Genomic DNA, 17166 nt, shown 5'->3' on the forward strand with positions numbered 1-17166 from the left:
TAAAAAACCAGTAAATCTGTGACTAAAAATATCAAGAATTTAAAATGAAATTGAGATGTCACATGACTTGTTTCATATTTCTTTATAATTTGAAGCTCTTTTTGACAAAATCACTACTAAAATCAAAGCTGTCTGGTGTTTCTTCTGAGTATTCAAAAATAAGAATTATTGAATATCCCAAAAGCAACCCATGTGAGGAATATCTAAGATGAATATTCCGTGACACCTCTGGGGCCCTTAGATGGTCTCCTGTTGCAGGAAGGACCTGGAGCCCCCGTCACCACGTCGTCCAGTGCCGGGGACTCTGGTGGCTCAGCAGGATGGCCGTCCTGCCTGTTGGCACATCCACTCGGCTGAGGAACTTCTCGCCGATCGTGTTTTGCCAGCTCAGCTTTGGCCCCGTGCCTCTGGGCTTCTCAGAAGGTAACCTGACCTTCCTATTTGTTTGCCATCGTCTCTCGGCACCTCATCCCCACGTCCTGGGCAGCTGTGAGCGGGAGACTTTCTGCCCAGGACGCTTCTCTCTCCCGGTCCTTCCTCTGCGGGGGCGGTACAGACCCTCAGTGGCAGCCCCTCCGCCAACATTGCTCTTCCTCTGCTCTCCTCACTTTCTACCCCTGGGCCTTGGACCCAACGCCCTGACACCCATGCAGCCCCTTCGGCTCAGATGCGTCCACTGTCCGCCGCAGTGACTGTGGTTTTTCGGGGACACCTACAACCTCCTCTTGTCATAGCGGGTGGAAGGCCTGGTAGACCAAATAGAGGACCTCATGGGTCCTATTCGAGAGCCACAATACTATTATCATTAACTGGATGGATGGAGGATCAGGCTGAGTCACCTGGACAGGCCACCCAGCTGGTGAGGATCAGGGCGGGGGCTCAAACCCACAGAGTCAGAATGCCAAGGGTGTGTGCTTGAACACGCACCTGGACAATACGAGGGCGAGTGGGACGGGGGAATATCGAGGGGGCTCTTCATAAATCCTTCCACGTCACCAGCAGGCTCTCATCTCTCTTTTTCTGTCAGTAGATTTAATAGGTTGTGAACTGACGCATAAATTCCCAAAAGTAGGTTTGTTCTTTAATAAGATGTGTATTTAAATATCTCATTCTCTCTTTGTAGGGAGAATAAAATGCGTTAAAAACAGGATGACAGAGTAGGCCTGGGGGAAAAGTTCAGAAAAAATGGCAGTTTTTGTCCTCTCTGGCATCCAGTAAGACAGACTCATGGAAAAGACAGGGCACCATGGCGATGTCAAGGGCGGGCATCCTTTCCCTGTCTGGAGGACCTGCCCTGAGCCAGCGGGACCTCGGAGCCACACGCGTGTGAACATGGGGCTGTGGACACGTTGTGAGAATGCCACTTTCCCAGTGGTGCCTCATGTTCATCTTGTGATTGCCAGAGTGTTTGACGAGTGCATTGATGAACGTGGAGGAGCTGCATTGAATTATGCCCCTGGACTCTGGGCTGGACAGCTTGGGAAGAGAAGCTTGTACACGGACAGTGAATACGCATGTGACAGGAATGGAAGGACAGAGAGAGAAAAGTGACAGCGCCACCAAAGACTGATGGAGCTGTGAAGGTGAGGTGGGGATGTTGACACAGAGACCAGAGGGGCTTCTGAAGACTGAGGCTGGAGCTGTGGCAGGGGTGCTGCTGGAGGTCGTAGACAGCGGTGGAACATCCTGCCTGGTTACCCAACAGTATGTTCTGGGCTATTTGAACTCTGTCACAAAAGGTGCTCTCTACTGAGATTCCTGTGCCTGCCAGCCTGCCAGCCTCTCCACCCAATGAAGAGCCGCTCTGAGGAAGGAGCAGCAGAGGCCCGTCCTGGATCGCAGGCTCGTCTCTCCAGCATTTGGGCACTTGCGGACACCACCCCTTTCCTTGAGCTTGTCGGCGCTGATATAATGACGAGACACGTTTCCTTGGCTTCCTCCCAGACAGCCTCTCGCTGGGTTTCCTGTACTCTGTCCTGCCGTTGTGGAAGATGTTTGGAGCTGAATAGTCCCTCACAACCGGAATGCCACAGCCGTTCATCCCTCCTTCCAGATGGCATCTACTGCAGAGTCGCCACTCAGGAAGTTTGAAGGGGCTTTAAAATGCATGTGTTACGGTTTTCTCCACATCTCCAGTCAGCTGGTAATTTCTATTACTCTCATCACGAATCATGTTTCCATCCCATTTGCTTCTGCTTTTGGTAAAAACCAGTTATTTCCTACCTGGCCTATTATTCCCCTCTTTCACTGCATTTCTTGGGGCCCCAGACCCTCAACCTTCTCACTGAAGTGTCTTAGTGTTGGTGCTAGAACTGTCCTCACAGAGTTCTGTGCAATGAGTCCGGGCTCTCCCTGAGCCCCTTCAGAGCTACTCACTGCTCTGCTCTCCCTTCCTCTTTTTCCGAGGACTCTGATCCCATCACTGGGCCTCACACTCGTGACCTCCTCTAAATCTAATCACCTCCCACAGCCCCACCTCCAAATACCATGCCCTTGCGAGCCAGGGCTCCAGCACATGGCCTTGAGGGGACACGAGCGTCCGGTCCAGTCTGCTCCTGCTTGTGTGCCTGGTTGTCTGGGTGAGCGTCTTTCTGCACACTCTCACTAGTCATGCAGGATGTTTCTGTACACACGGATTTACTGCTTGATGAAGTCCAGCGTGACCTGCCGCGTTTCCCCAGAACTCCCTCCACTCACCTTCCCTCGAGTGCTGTCCTGAGCACTGCTCCCGAGGTGGCCTGCACCACGGCGGCCAGGGCTCCTCCCCGTGCGGAAGAGGAGCCCTGGGGGGCGTCCGTGAATCCTGCTTCCTCAGCTGCACAGCTGGGAGCCTGCGGTGCTTCTATTCTTTGGTTTCTATCTTAAAAGAGTTTTGTTTTCTGCCTATTTTTGCTGAGCTTCCAGCATTTATTGGAGAATAGTTGGACAAATCAATTTGTAATCTCGATGCATTCGTTTCCTGTGCTGCTGTGATGCATCACCACAAACTTAGCGGCTTGAAGTAACACAGATGACGTATTCTACGGTTCCGGAGGCCAGGAGTCCAAAATGGGTCAGGTCTAAAAGCTGGGTGTCGGCAGGGATGCAGTCCTGCTGGAGGCTCTGGAGGGAATCCACTTCCTTCCCTTTTCTGGATCCGGGGCCACCTGCATGCCTTGGCTCCTGATCCCAGGTGCCTCAGACCTCTGCTTCCATGGTCACATCTCCTTCTGACCCGGAGCCCCTGCCTCCCTCTTCTAAGGACCCTTGTGATCACATTGGGCCCACATGGATCACCCAGGATCCCCTCCTCATCACAAGATCCTTAACTTGCTCACATCTCCGCAGTCCCTTCACCATGGAAGATAACTTCCAGGGTCCAGAGATTAGGACAAGGGCATCTTTGAGGGGCATCGCTCGCCTCTCCCCCTCTACTTATTTGTCACTTCGAACCTGTGTATAATACGTTGAATTGGAAATAAACATATTAACATTCAAATGAAGAGAGGAGAGTTGTTTTTTAAGACCATAGCAAACAGGGGCTTAACAATTGATAGAGCGTTACGTTGTGCTTCTTTTTCATGAAGAATATTTATCACATATTCTTAGTACACTGTGCTCGTTACATATCAAATTACTGTCGATGCATACATATGATACATGTGCGTTCATAGTATGTAGCATTAAAAATGCATGCGACGAAAGCATGCCAGAGTCCTTTCAATACAGGTGCTTACAGGAATCTCCTAAGACTGTCAAATGTAAGAACATGTCAAATTTCCGAGAAATTCTCTCAGTGACACTTTCTTACTCTCCTGTGGTTCTTCAGCATTTGTATTTGGACACAAACACTTGCCCCTGTACAGCCTGTGAGCACAGCTGCAGACAGGAGCCCCATGTTGTTGGCAGGCGCTGGGGCTTGCTCGTCCCTGACCTGGGCCCCTTCCGAGTCTGCCCAATGCTTCCCGTCCTGCAGGTCCTGCTTCTGCCACACCACTCAGGCTGCCCTCTGTGGCCAAACCATGTGCCAGCCCAGGACTCAAACAGAGAGAAATTAGGATGAGAAAACACTAGTTAACTCAGTAAACCAAACACACAGGCAGGCTGTGGATTGTGAGGATGACACATCCAAATACATTTCAGGGGTGAAGACCGGCTGACATCAAGTCCATCAGTCTGATCTTCCTCCACAGCATCTGTCTACAGTTACTTTGCCTTCAGAGTACACAGTGTGTAGAATACACTCATGTGTTTTAATTTTTCCAAATTATTAATAAGTACCATTTTAAATGCTCTTTCCTGTAATTCTTGTTTAAAATAGGGTCACTGTATTGCAATGAGACAAAAATTAAACATTAGAAGTTTGGCCCCCATATTGTTTCAGAAAATTAGTTTCCCTTTTTAAATAATTACTAATATTTGAAGATTATGAATCATAAGTTAATTGCAAGCTCCCTACCTACCATTTTAGAAGTAATTGAGCAATAGAAATCATCTTTGAATTTATCAATTCTTGATCACTAGCAAATTTATAGGTAGCATCTGTGAAATAATGACGAAGAAAAATTTGACTTTTTAAAAGGAGTACAAGTGGTAACTAAATTAGGAAATTGTTCGTTTTATTTCTTGTAGCAAAATATTTATTAATTTTGACATTTGTGGTTTTGTTATTGAGGTCACGTAGGTTTATACCATTATGTAAATTTCAGGTGTATATATCACTATAACTTGACCTCTGTATAAACTACATCACGTTCACCACCTCAAGTCTGGTGTCCATCTGTCACTGTGCATGCGCCCTGTCCCCCCTTTCGTCCCCCCCCACCCTCTTCCCCTCTGGTAACCACCAACCTGTGCTCTGCATCTGTGTGTGTTTGTTGTTGTTGTTTTATCTTCCACTTATAAGTGAGATCAGATGGTATTTGTCTTTCTCCTTCTGACTTATTTTACTTAGCATAATACTCTCAAGATCCATCTGTGTTGTCACAAATGGCAAGACTTCATCCTTTTTATGGTTGAGTAGTATTCCGTTGTATATATATACCACATCTTATTTATCCATCCATCCATCAATGGGTATATATATAAAACTCTAAAGAATCCACCAGAAAACTATTGGAAATAATACACGAATACAGTAAAGTTGCAGGGTAGAAAATCAGCATACGAAAAGCAGTTGGTCTCTATACCCTAACAACAAGCTAACATAAAAGAGAAATCAAGAAAACAATCCTATTTACCATCTCAATAAAAATAATAAGGTACCAAGGAATAAAGCCAGGCGTTTGGCCACTGAAGTCACTCAAAGCTGTGGGGTGCCTTGTTCCTAACTTTGGAGGGACAGCCCCCGTCAGGCGGGAGTCAGTCGACAAAGCAGGGGTGTCCGGGGTTGGGAGGCCAGTCAGTGTCCAGTCACGGCCGCCACGTCCCCTCCGGCCGGGCCGGCAGGCGGTGGCGCTTCCCGGGCCCAGCGCCATCTCTGATCCCGGGCCCCGCGCTGCTTCCCTGCAGGTGCGGGGAGCTCGGCTGCCAGCCAGTCAGGAACTCGCAGGTTCAGGGTGCCAGCACACAGCACACACCCGAGGTGGCCATCCGGTGCCACCACTCCGACTAGGAGGGACCCGGATGCTGGAGGGACTCGAGCGAGACTCAGTCACCGCCACGTCCCCGGGGTTTAGAGACCGACCTGGGGAAACCGGATAATTACAAGGAGCTAAATTTAGAATAAGGTCATTCTTTGCAGATTAGAAATAGTGAAAGTCAGCGTCTCCACCTCAGAAGCTTCAGGAACATTATAAGAGAGGACGAATAGAAAGAAATGTGTCGTGCTTCTAGTAGAAACATGGCTTCAATTTCTGTTCCCTTGCCTGCCTTTCTGCTTAAATCGGAACATATTTATGTTTACTATTATCCCTGTGTCCCTGCTATGATCTTAAAATTTTTCATAAAAGTATTCTTGGTTTTAATACTAACTACAAAATAAACATATATACTCACACGCATATGTACATGTATCTTATATTTTGTGTGTACACATATGTGTGCATATATATGACGCACTGGTGGTGAGTCATGGTGACTGTGGCCGGGTGGCCTCTGCCTGTGGCTTGTCCATCTCTGCTCCCACTGACTTGGGCCTCCAGAGACGCCCTTATGTGCCCGCTCCCAGGGCCCAGCATGGACTGTCCAGCAGTCTGACCTCTTACTGAGAGGCCCCTATCCACTAGCTACCGCTTGCTTCCATATGTTCTTAAAATCTGAAAAACCTCAAGACAGCAAAGGAATTCATTTTTAAAGTGAAATCTCATGCAGCAATTAGATAGATGAGGAATATTTTTGGCCCAAGGCACTTTTTAAAATTTATTTTATTTTATTATTATTATTATTTTATTTTTGAGGAAGATTAGCTCTGAGCTAACTGCTGCCAATCCTCCTCTTTTTGCTGAGGAAGACTGGCCCTGAGCTAACATCTGTGCCCATCTTCCTCCACTTTATATGTGGGACGCCTGCCACAGCATGGCTTGCCAAGTGGTGCCATGTCCGCACCCGGGATCCAAACCAGCCAAACCCAGGTCACCTAAGCAGAAAGTGTGAACTTAACTACTGCACCAAGGGGCGGCCCCCTGGCCCAAGGCACTTTTGCGGGGCACACCACGGAAGGAGACTCCTTGGTTCTGCTTGCGAGTGACTTAATGGTCAAAGGCGGATCCCTTCTCTCTCCCATCTCCTCCTTTGCTGGTTCCGCATTCTTTCTGCGCTCTCTCTGTGGGGGAGCCTCCGTGCCCGGAGCTGTGACATGGCTTTACACTCGTGAGACGCACACCCAAAATTCTACACCAGGCATTCGCCACACGAGTAGTCTAGACAATTCTGCAGATGCCGTCGGGGTTTCAGGAGGAAGCGCGCTCTCCTCAAGGGGTCGAGGAGCCTCCAGGAAGGAGAAGGCATCCGAACTGGCAGTGAAGTCATTGAAATGAGAGGAAGTTTGGAGAGTGCAGGGGGCATGGGAATTCTAGGGTGAGAGACGACGTGCCGAAAAGCCTCTTACAGGGGAGAGAATAGATGATTGAGACAAGGCAAGATTTCAAGTTTACATGAAACAAGGTTTCTCCAAGAGAGTTGGGGGAAGTGGGACCCCACAGGAAGTGGTGACAGGTGTGGATAGTCCCGAATGTGTACTGGGGACTTCAGGTTTGCGTCTTGGTGTATCAGGAGAGCCCTCTGCGATGTCTCTGGGGAGCTACGTGAGTGGAGACCCTCCAGAGGGGCGGCGGTGTGCAGAGAAGGGGGCTTTGGTGAGGTAAGTGGGCTGATTTCAGGGAGAATTCCCAGACAGGCAAAGCCCAGGCCACGATGAGGGAGGAACGTGGGGTAACAGAGAGGGAGGGGCCCGAGGGAGTCCAGGTGCTGCCCCAGAGGACTGGTAGGTAGTGGGGTCTTCAATGGAACTGGAAAATCAGGAGGAAGGCCTTCTCAGTTTCCTACAGACATGGTGGTCCCCGAGAATACCCAGCAGAGGTCAGGGAGATGCTGGGGTCCATGGGGACAAGTATTCTCTGAAGTTGCATGTGTGGGAGTCTATTCCACAGAGATGAGAATCAAGGAGATGGACAATGGATGAGATATTTGAAAGAATGAGAGCAAAGAGAATAACAGAACGGGATCTCACTTCTTTTTACGGAATTTCAGTGAGCAGCCCTAACTTCCATTAGTCTCCCGGTTCTAGGTGACTCCACACCAGTGGTGCTCAGGGATGGGGAGAATTTGGTGTTCCTGGCATCCAGTGGAGAGAGGCCATGGGTGCCTGTCAACGTCCTACAACACACAGGACGGCCCCACAGAGAGGCTCATCTGGTCCCAAATATCAGTAATGCGGAGATGGAGGAACTCTGCTCTGTGCTTGCCAAGTAAAATCCCTTCAACATCTTCTTTAGTCAAACAAACATTGTCTCCCAAGTGCTCTCATCTCCTGAAGAATTAAAAACTAGAAATCCTTCCAGAAGCAAATAAGGTCTCCTACAGGGGCCTGCAACCATCCCACACATTTCCCCATGAAAGAAAAACTAGATACTCAATGTGAGAGTGCCAGTTTGGGATGAAATTACTCACAAAAGCAAGCAAACACGCATCTTTTTCAAGCAATTCCAACTTGAGGCATAGATGGGAAAACCGCTGGGAGGAAAACCAGGAGCAGCTCACACTTGGTCGTGTGTGTCCAGGAGTTCACAGATGCACATGATACATAGCACACGAGTGTGCGCGCCTGAGCCCACGCTCCCTCCTTGGCTCCTTCTCGACCACCCGCCTGCCATCCTCAAGGGCCAGGCCATGCCTGCACCATGTCCCCCAGGTTCCTGTGCTCCTGCTCGTGCAAATAAGACTTCATTTTTGTAACTTTCCTTGGTAGATGCCTGCTTAATTCACTGTGGTAAAATTGGAACAATAAATAAATGTGAGATAGTCAAAATATTCCTGAACCCCATGACAAGTAGCCTGTATACTGGCTGTAATTTTTGTGAAAGTGTGTGTGTGTCTTTAGAGAACCCAGTGCCAAAAATATTAATAGAGCATTAATATTCACTTAACTTTCTAGATGATGGATTGGAAGAGATTTTGCTTATGTTTCGCTTGGTTTGTTTCCAATTTGTCGCATTGGAATAAATTTTAAATTAGAAATTGGAAAACAACAAAATTCTTAAAGATGACGCATTGAATGTTTTTTTCAGGATTGCTTTTAGAAAAATCTAAATGTCCATCCACAAGAAAATATAAAATAAATTGTGGAATATTTATATGATGGAGTAACAATGCAGCAGTTAAAAATAATGACAGATCTATATCTGCCAACATCAGTAGATCTCAAAGAGATGAATTTGAATGAATGAAAGAAGCAAGTAACAAAATAATACATAAAATTATATTATCTTGTAAATTTAATAAGAAATGTTAAACAATACTATAAACGGACTATGGATGTAGTAAAGATATGAAAACATAGACAGGGAGATACACTGCTGATCTGTGATGGTAACTTCCTGGTGCGGGAGGAGAGGGAAGAGGCTGGGAGGGAAGACGGGAGAGGGAAGAGCGCCCTCCACTCTGTCAGGAGTCCTGTGGCTCTTCCATGAAACCAAATGAATATGTAAGAGGCAAAGCGACAAAATGCGAACCTTGTGAACGTAGGGCTTGGATACCTGAGTATTTGTCATTTATTCTCTATACTTTTCTACGTTTTTTTTGAGCTTTAAAAAAGAAAAGAGGATTAATTAAATGCTGCTTGAGCATAGAAAAAAAGAATTGACTGCAAGGTCACGACAGTTAAATTAGATAATTCACCAAGACCTGTACTATTTCCACTCCTGTAAGAGGTTCACATTGAATATTATGAATATTCACTTGACTGAAGTGTGTACCTTAACCAAAACCCATACATGGTTTCTCTTTTTGAGTTGAGACACCAGAGAGAATACCCTGCAAGAGGCTTGGAGAAACTGGAGTTGATTATTATAATTTGGGAAGCTGATTCTAGATAGTACGATCCTTTCCAGGCGTTTTTCACAAAGTTGTCCCACAGACTTCAGCTGCCTCTTGGTGAAAAGGCCGACACACAACCGGAATCTACCCTGCTCACTTCTGGGACAGGCGGACCTGGCCTTGCTGCTGTCACGTGGAAACGGGATTGTTACGTTGTTTGGAGAGCCAAGGCAAAGCCCATAATCCTTTCGTAAAACACAGGTGTAATTCCCATTAACACATCTCCCTGATATTATTAACACATCTCCCCAGTACCGTTAACACTTATCCCTAGTATGATTTCAGCATCGCTATTTTTGTTGCATAGCTCTCAAATGGAATGTGGAAAAATAGCTCGGAATGTTGATTTTTCTTTTGATTCCAAGTCCCATTTGCCTTACGTCCTTTTGCAGCTGCCCCCTCCCCCTGACACTGCTGAACTGAGCCAGTTTTGTTTTCTTGCTCTAATTCTGGCCATGAAGTAGGTAAATTTTTTATCAAGTCACCGTCATATTTTAGTCAACCTCCATTTCAAATGTGTGCTGCCCCCAAATTCAGGAATATGTTCAAGTGGGGATTTTTTCTTCTCTTTACAAGCAGAGTACAACATAAATTTTCTGCAAACATCATATGCATGACCCTAGATAAGGATGTAAATGGGGATAGCCATTTCTCTCTCCCCGTCATTAACCATAGTAACTGTTCCTTGCGTAGTAAAGTGCCCTTTCTCACCAAGCCTAGAAGCAGCCTCAGAACCCTTCTCCACATCCAGCTTCATCTGCTCTCAGTCATCAGAGGCAACACCTGAGGTGAAGCCTCTGGCAGCAGATTTGTTCCAGAATGTATTGTCAATCCCATTGCTTGATACCATTTTTCCCCTTTCAGTTTCTAGCAGTGGATTATCATCTGCTGTTTAGGATGCAAAATTGACAGTCTCTTCATAGGTCACAAGATAAGAAAGAAATTTTCTTATCAGTAAAATTCCACTCATTTTTTTCAGCATAAACAAGAGTAACTTTATCAACAATGTGTTGTGGTAGTAACAGTTTAAAATAATACATTGAATGAATTATCATTGTGTTTCAGACACATGCTAAATGTCCTACATGTATTTCCTATTATCTGTGCATCAACTCTGTGGAGTAGGTACTGTAATTACACAGACGAGAAAAGTGAGGTGTAGGAGAGGTTAGGTAATTTGACCAGTACTGAGTCCATTTCAAGTCCGTGCTCTCCCACCGTTCACAGCACGTGGTGTTGCGCTGGTGCACAAGAGCCAACTAGGAAATTTTTACGAGTTTTGCAAGCTGGTCATTAAACATGGCCATTATTTAAAATTAAATTGGGGGGCTGGCCCAGTGGTTCAGTGGTTAAGTTCACACGTTCAGCTTCAGCAACCTGGGATTCGCTGGTTCTGATCCCCGGTGTGGACCTACACACTACTTATCAAGCCATGCTGTGGTAGGCGTCCCACGTATGAAATAGAGGAAGATGGGCATGGATGTTAGCTCAGGGCCAATTTCCTCAGTAAAAAACAAAGGATTGGCGTCGGATGTTAGCTCAGAGTTAATCTTCTGAAAAAAAATTAAATTATATAAACTTAAAATTAAATAAATTACATTACAAACAAAGGTAGTAAATACTCAGAGGCCATTACTTTCTAATTATGTACTGCACTCACTGTTAAAACCGTTGAGGTCCTTTACATCTGCTGTGGTTTTATGGGGAAATGACTATATAATTGTCTATTACTGCACTTTTCTTCCCAACTCCACACTCAGTGGCATCACATTGGCAGCTTGAAATCAGCCATGGCTGGAGAATTGATGCCACAGAAGTTGGCAAATGCTACAAAATAGGGTTTTGTTTTGCTTTATGGGGGTCAGTTGTTAAACGTGTACCAGCACACCGCTGACTACGTTGGTGTTGTTCCCGTTGTTCTTGCTCGTTTGTTGCTTTTGCCTCCGTTGGATTCCTCGGTACCAGCACAGTTTGGGGTGTGAGTTGAGATTCTGGTGGATGCGTCTCATCAGAGAGTGAGAAGAATGATGAAACTTCCTAGATTGTCCAGTGAAGCTGTGGGTTACAAACAAACAGGCCTGAACTTTCAGAACAGAAATATGTATTAGATGACAAATAGGAAAGTGGAAAACGAGGCTTCTGGCATAAACCGATGACTATGAGACCCTCAAGTGAGCATCTGAAATTTAAATGGTACTTATTAGAGCAAAACTAGAGGACATTTATAAATTTTGTACTGCACATATAATACGCCTATTTTTATGCAAGTGTTGGGGTTTATGTTATGATCTCCAGCTACCTGTAACATCGGGCCACTCTCCATGCCAGGTGGCCATGGTTTCCATTCCTAAGGGAAGGTGGTGAGTGCCTGTGACCAGAGCCTTGTCCTTTCATCTTCATATTCCACTTTCCATTCTGCCCTTTGTTTTCGGACAACGCGTTGGTTTGTAGACGCTGATAAATAACTGTGGCATCCATCTAGTCACAGGATTTATAGCAGGCGTTCTCTTTATAAGTGTCGTTACATAGTGCATTTCCCTTAAGTCTGTTAGAATGTGGAAGGAACCGTGTGGGAAATTTGCTTGTTTCTGTTCTCACCTGGGGTTGCCAAAAAATGTTGTAGTTCACTTTGTATATGAACCTTCAAAGGAACATTTAGCACCTCCTGGAGATCGATAATGCGGTAAAACTTCCAAGTTAATAAAATCATTATGGCATTAGTCATTCATTGGCTCATTTATGACCAAGTACAATAATAGCATAAGCATCATGACTCCTTTTTTAGTACTTACTGTGTTCCAGGTTCTAACAATGTGCTTCCCTTGCTCTGTCTTGTACAGAACATGCAACAACTCTGTGCAATAGCTGTCCTTATTCCCATTTAAAAGATGAGGAGACCATGGCTTGGAGAGTTCAAGTTATATGTCCAGATCACAACCCAGATCAGTGTTTCTTAAACCTGAGCTTCTAATGGCGGAGGCCCTGCCCTGTTCCACACCCCTGTGATAGTAACGTAGTTGTGAAGGGTTCAGGGTTTTCATCCTCACTGGAGAAAAGGCACATGGGAGTGGTTCCATGAAAAGATGAGTGTATGTCCACTGAGCCACAAAAAACACCCAGTGCAAAGGGCAGAAGTGAGGAGCCGGCTCTCAGGCTGTGACCTCGGTTTCCCTCACTAAACAGCTCCCTCTTGCAGTGTAAGGCATTCATCTCGTCAGCTCTGATGATGCAGATTTGAGAAGCCGTCAGATCTATGTGCTGCTGGTAATATTCGGAGAATACACCACAGACTGAGTTAGTGTGGCTACATAGAACCCGATCGTGTGCATCATGGACATCTAGTTCTCATGCCGTATTCAAACTCCAGCCCTCTGGAGAGGCCGGCACGCTCCAGTACCTCGGTAACCCTCTTCCCACACACACCAGTCAGTGACTGAACAATCCCTTAGCTCCTTACGCTTCTTATGTAGAACACTAGCAAGTTCACATCAAAGTGGTTTACAAGCTAGACCTCTGTATCCTCTGAAGAAAAAAATAGTACTTTGTAAAAGGAAATTAGTAAAGGAGATTCAGCACTCGTTCACAAATGTTCCTTACCATCTTTGCTGTGACTCATATATACAAACCATAATTTAATAGCATAACTTACAAGAACATTGCTCACGAATTATATCATGTTCATTTTTCACGAATTATGCTTTCTATATATTTTGTATTATACAACCTAAAAGAAACAGCAACATTTAAAAAAGAATAGTAATAGACCCAAAATTTGTGAGAAGTTAACTTCACACCACGTTATATAGCTAGTGTTCTCTTTATAAATGTTGTTATATATTCTATTTCCCGGAAATCTGTTGGAATATGGAACTCAGTGGAAATTTTGAATATTTTAGTTCTCACCTAGCATTACTAAATTAAGTTATATGACTAATTCCAAGTACTTAAAAGGAATTTTTCCTGGGTTAATTTTAACTATTTTATGACCTTCCAAGGGCAATAGACTGTGGGTACTTCCCAGGAATGTGTGTCTGACTGATGTCCCTAAGGGCCTTCGCACAGATCAGTAAAAGACACTCTTTTCTCCAGCAACTTTTCCATTTGTATAGAAATTTTTGTAGTTTAGTGGTTTTGTTTTCAGTTTTCTCTACTGAGATTTTACATTTTTTTCTTCATTCTGAGGATATTTTGTTCTGTCTCCTTGAGCATACTATAATAGCGGTTTTAGAGTCCTTCTCTTAAATTCCAACAATTGGGTTGTCTTGAGGTTGGCTCCTGTTGGCTGTTTCCCCTTGACAATGGGTTGTTTTTTCCTTGCCTCTTGTCAAGTGATATTGAACTGTCTCCTGGTCGTGGTGGATGTTGTGGGTTGCAGACTCAGGTTCTGTGCCATTACTCTAAAGGGCTGGGGTGTTTTGTTTCCCTGGGCAGTTGTGTTGGTAATGTGCATCACCCCGCTGCCTCCCCTCAGGCCATGGTCCAGTGCTCTGAGCAACCCTCACAGGGTCCCTTGGGGCTGGTGACACGCTTGGGCGGGGTTTCTGCACACACCCTGGAGCCACTTCTCAGACCCCCTCCTCTCTGGAACCCATCACTCTCTAGGCTCCTTCATCTGGTTGCCCAGCTCCCTTCAGGGGAAGGCAGCGAAAACCTGAGACTCCAACTGTGCTGGTCCTTTTCTCCAAGTTCTTGCTCCCCTTCATTTCCTACTGTGGTTCACTGGGCAGACAGCCTGTGCTGGTCGCTTCCTCCAGGTTCTTGCTCCCCTTCATTTCCTACTGTGGTTCACTGGGCAGGCAGCCTGTGCTGGTCATTTCCTCCAGGTTCTTGCTCCCCTTCATTTTCCTACTGTGGTTCACTGGGCACAGTCTGCGGGTCACTGTTGTTTGTATGCTGACCAGAATTTATAGTTATTTGCAAGATGTTCAGTAGGAGCTTATTCTTCTACACCAGGAGTGGAAACTCCTCTATTGATTTTATTGATCAAAACATCGCACACCTCTTCACATCCCCCATTTGCTCACACTGCATGTCGCTCACTGATTGCTTTTTATAAAAATCTCCTAATTCTCATTAGTTTCGTAAAAACGCTATTTTGATCATGAACTTCTGCTGATGAAGACAGCTAGGTTCTTATGACTTAAATTGAGTCAAAACTTCTGTCTAGCTTGGAAAGACCTTCTTAGTCTGAATTTCTCTGTTCTTCCTACTGTCTATACTAGTCTGTTGTGAACCTGCCCCTGCTCTTACTCTGTCATAGATATACCATGTCACTCTCCATCCAGACCTTTGTTATAAAATGCTCAGGGTATTGAAAGAAATACCTCCAGGTGTCTACATTCTGTCTTATTCCTCCCGGAACTGTAATTGTTAAAGACTGTAGTGCTGTATTTGTTGCATGGTACTTTGATTCACCATAACCCCTAGCTTTCTCTCTGCCAATATTGCACCTGATTATTCCTTCAAAACCATGTACGCATGAAAAGCTCCTTCTTTCATTTAGATACACAATGCTAATTAAACACTGAACCAGAGGTCTTCTTAAAAGATGTAGAACTCATGTATCCACCTCTATCCATGGCATATTAACTCTATTCGTTACTGCAATTATTATGAAACAGTTAAGGGATGTTGATATTCAATCAAATGCAGCATAAAACAAATATACCTAAAAGGTAACAAAGTTAAGTAACTTGTAGGAGATTGTTTTTGGATCTTGGTTATCAAGGGGTCCCTAATTGATATCATATTGCCTCTAGATTAATGCACATAAAGTACAAAAATAATTTTAATCAAAACTCACTCAAGAATAGAGTAAATGAGAACTATCACAGGATTCCATCAATTGGAGATTCCCACACATCGCAAAGCAAGGGTTCATTAGAGATCAGGTGTAAAACTTTTCTGGTGGAGAAGGGTCAGCTCTAAGATATAACATTTGGAAGTTAATTGGATATAGACATGAGCATGCCAGTATGCGGACATCACCCATGGAAATGATTCCCAGGAAGAGAATGGATCAACTTTCTCTCTCATTAGGTCCACTGTTGAGTCTCCAATGTCCGCTCTACTTTGGCCCTGTCTTTATTCAACAGCTGGAAAGTATTCACTCTCCCTGTATGGTAAGATAGCAATAGCAGTGATAACAAGAATTAACAACTGTGATTCATGGAACGGGTACCATGTGCACACACCATGCCCGTTTGTGTGGCCAGACCACCTGTGAAGCAGTTACCATGATCCCCATTTGTCAGAGGAGGAACCCGACACTCAGAGACATTCTTAGTTTATCCAAGGTCACCCTGATGGAAGTGGCAGAACCGGAGTCATAACTCACATTCGTCTAACTCTGAAGCGTGAACTTGTAACTGCTGCCTGACACAGGCCCTGACACTGGGGGGATGAGCTCATCTAATAAGAACATAACTGTAGGGTCTCTCTGGAATGGCTGCTGTCATAGACCTGACACGCTCCAAGAGCTTGAGAATGCTACAGGGATGCATGCACTGCTGCTCCTGGTTTGCTCATCTTTCTTTGGTTTTCCCCTTTTCTCTCATGACACGTGGTAAATAGATGAGTCATCCTGAAAATGTGCACTTCTCTTCAGTTTATTCGTCTCTAAATCTATTCCATAATGAAATGTACTCTTCAAAAGCTGAAGACAGTATAAAATAGTAGAATTCAGACAAATAAAACTCCATAATTCATACTCCATATACCAGTCTGTATTTTCTACTGATGGAACTTTCTGTAATGACAACCTGCAGTACAGAAACATAAGTATCGACTAATGAACCTCACTCAAGTCTTCACTTTTAAGAATTTTATAAAAGCAAAATCATAATGATGGAAGTAAAAGCCCTACATGAAAATCCTGAGAAGTCCTTAATTTTAAAAAGTAAAACAAATTGCAAAGCAATCAGTTCTATAGAAATAACGTCCCTAACCTTTCCCTAAATTACCTGAAGTTTGTGACATTTCATGGCCAGTGGCATAGCTAAATATAAACAGATTATTCTGTGCCTGCTCCCTCTGCTTTTGCTGACTGACACAACAATTAAGGAAACAAGATTCCTTTGTAAATTACAGCTCCATGCAGCTTTGAGTAAGCAGAGACTGTACATTAGAAATATTTTTAGCTTGACACGAAACTTTCCAAAGACTCCTAATTAAGCATTTAAGCCCAAGAAACTATAATCGCAACTGCCAAAATAACTGGGAAATCATACCTTTGGTGGGATCCATCTTAAACTAAAACTATTGTTTGGAAAACCTTATGGAAAGGCTTTGTTGTTCTTCAACGTTCTCCTGACCAGAAGGATATTTCCGATACCGCCCACTTCACGAGAAATTCAGGTGCCTTGTCGATATGCAGAGAGTATACACGGTAGATGTGTAGGCACAAACGAGGGAAAAGCATGACTGTGACCCTCCGTCCTTTGTCCTTAGAAAGGAAGCCTTCCAGAGTCTTGTCCTTCTGAACTCTGATGAACTCTAAAGCAGAGCCTCATGCTCCCAGGTGTCAGACCTGGGTTCTGGCCGAGGGACTCAACTGTCAGAATCACCAGAAGAAGTCTTGTGAGAACACCCTCTCACTTATAACTTGATCCAAAAACTATTTAATCTTCATAAATGCACAACATTTCCAAGAGA

General features: G+C 44.8%; 1 protein-coding gene and 1 long non-coding RNA gene across 15 annotated transcripts in view; both read left to right on the forward strand.

Annotated features, from left to right (window-relative positions):
- KCNQ5 (potassium voltage-gated channel subfamily Q member 5) overlaps nucleotides 1–17166 on the forward strand; it is a 470944-nt gene that overhangs the window by 171184 nt on the left and 282594 nt on the right. The gene's annotated exons all lie outside the window — the stretch shown is intronic.
- On the forward strand, nucleotides 242–3478 carry LOC111769368 (uncharacterized). The gene is made up of 2 exons (XR_011429835.1): nucleotides 242–423; nucleotides 1124–3478. It is a non-coding gene; the product is annotated as an uncharacterized lncRNA (long non-coding RNA).

This window comes from Equus caballus, chromosome 20 (assembly GCF_041296265.1).
Source record: "Equus caballus isolate H_3958 breed thoroughbred chromosome 20, TB-T2T, whole genome shotgun sequence".
Classification (NCBI taxonomy): Eukaryota; Metazoa; Chordata; class Mammalia; order Perissodactyla; family Equidae; genus Equus; species Equus caballus.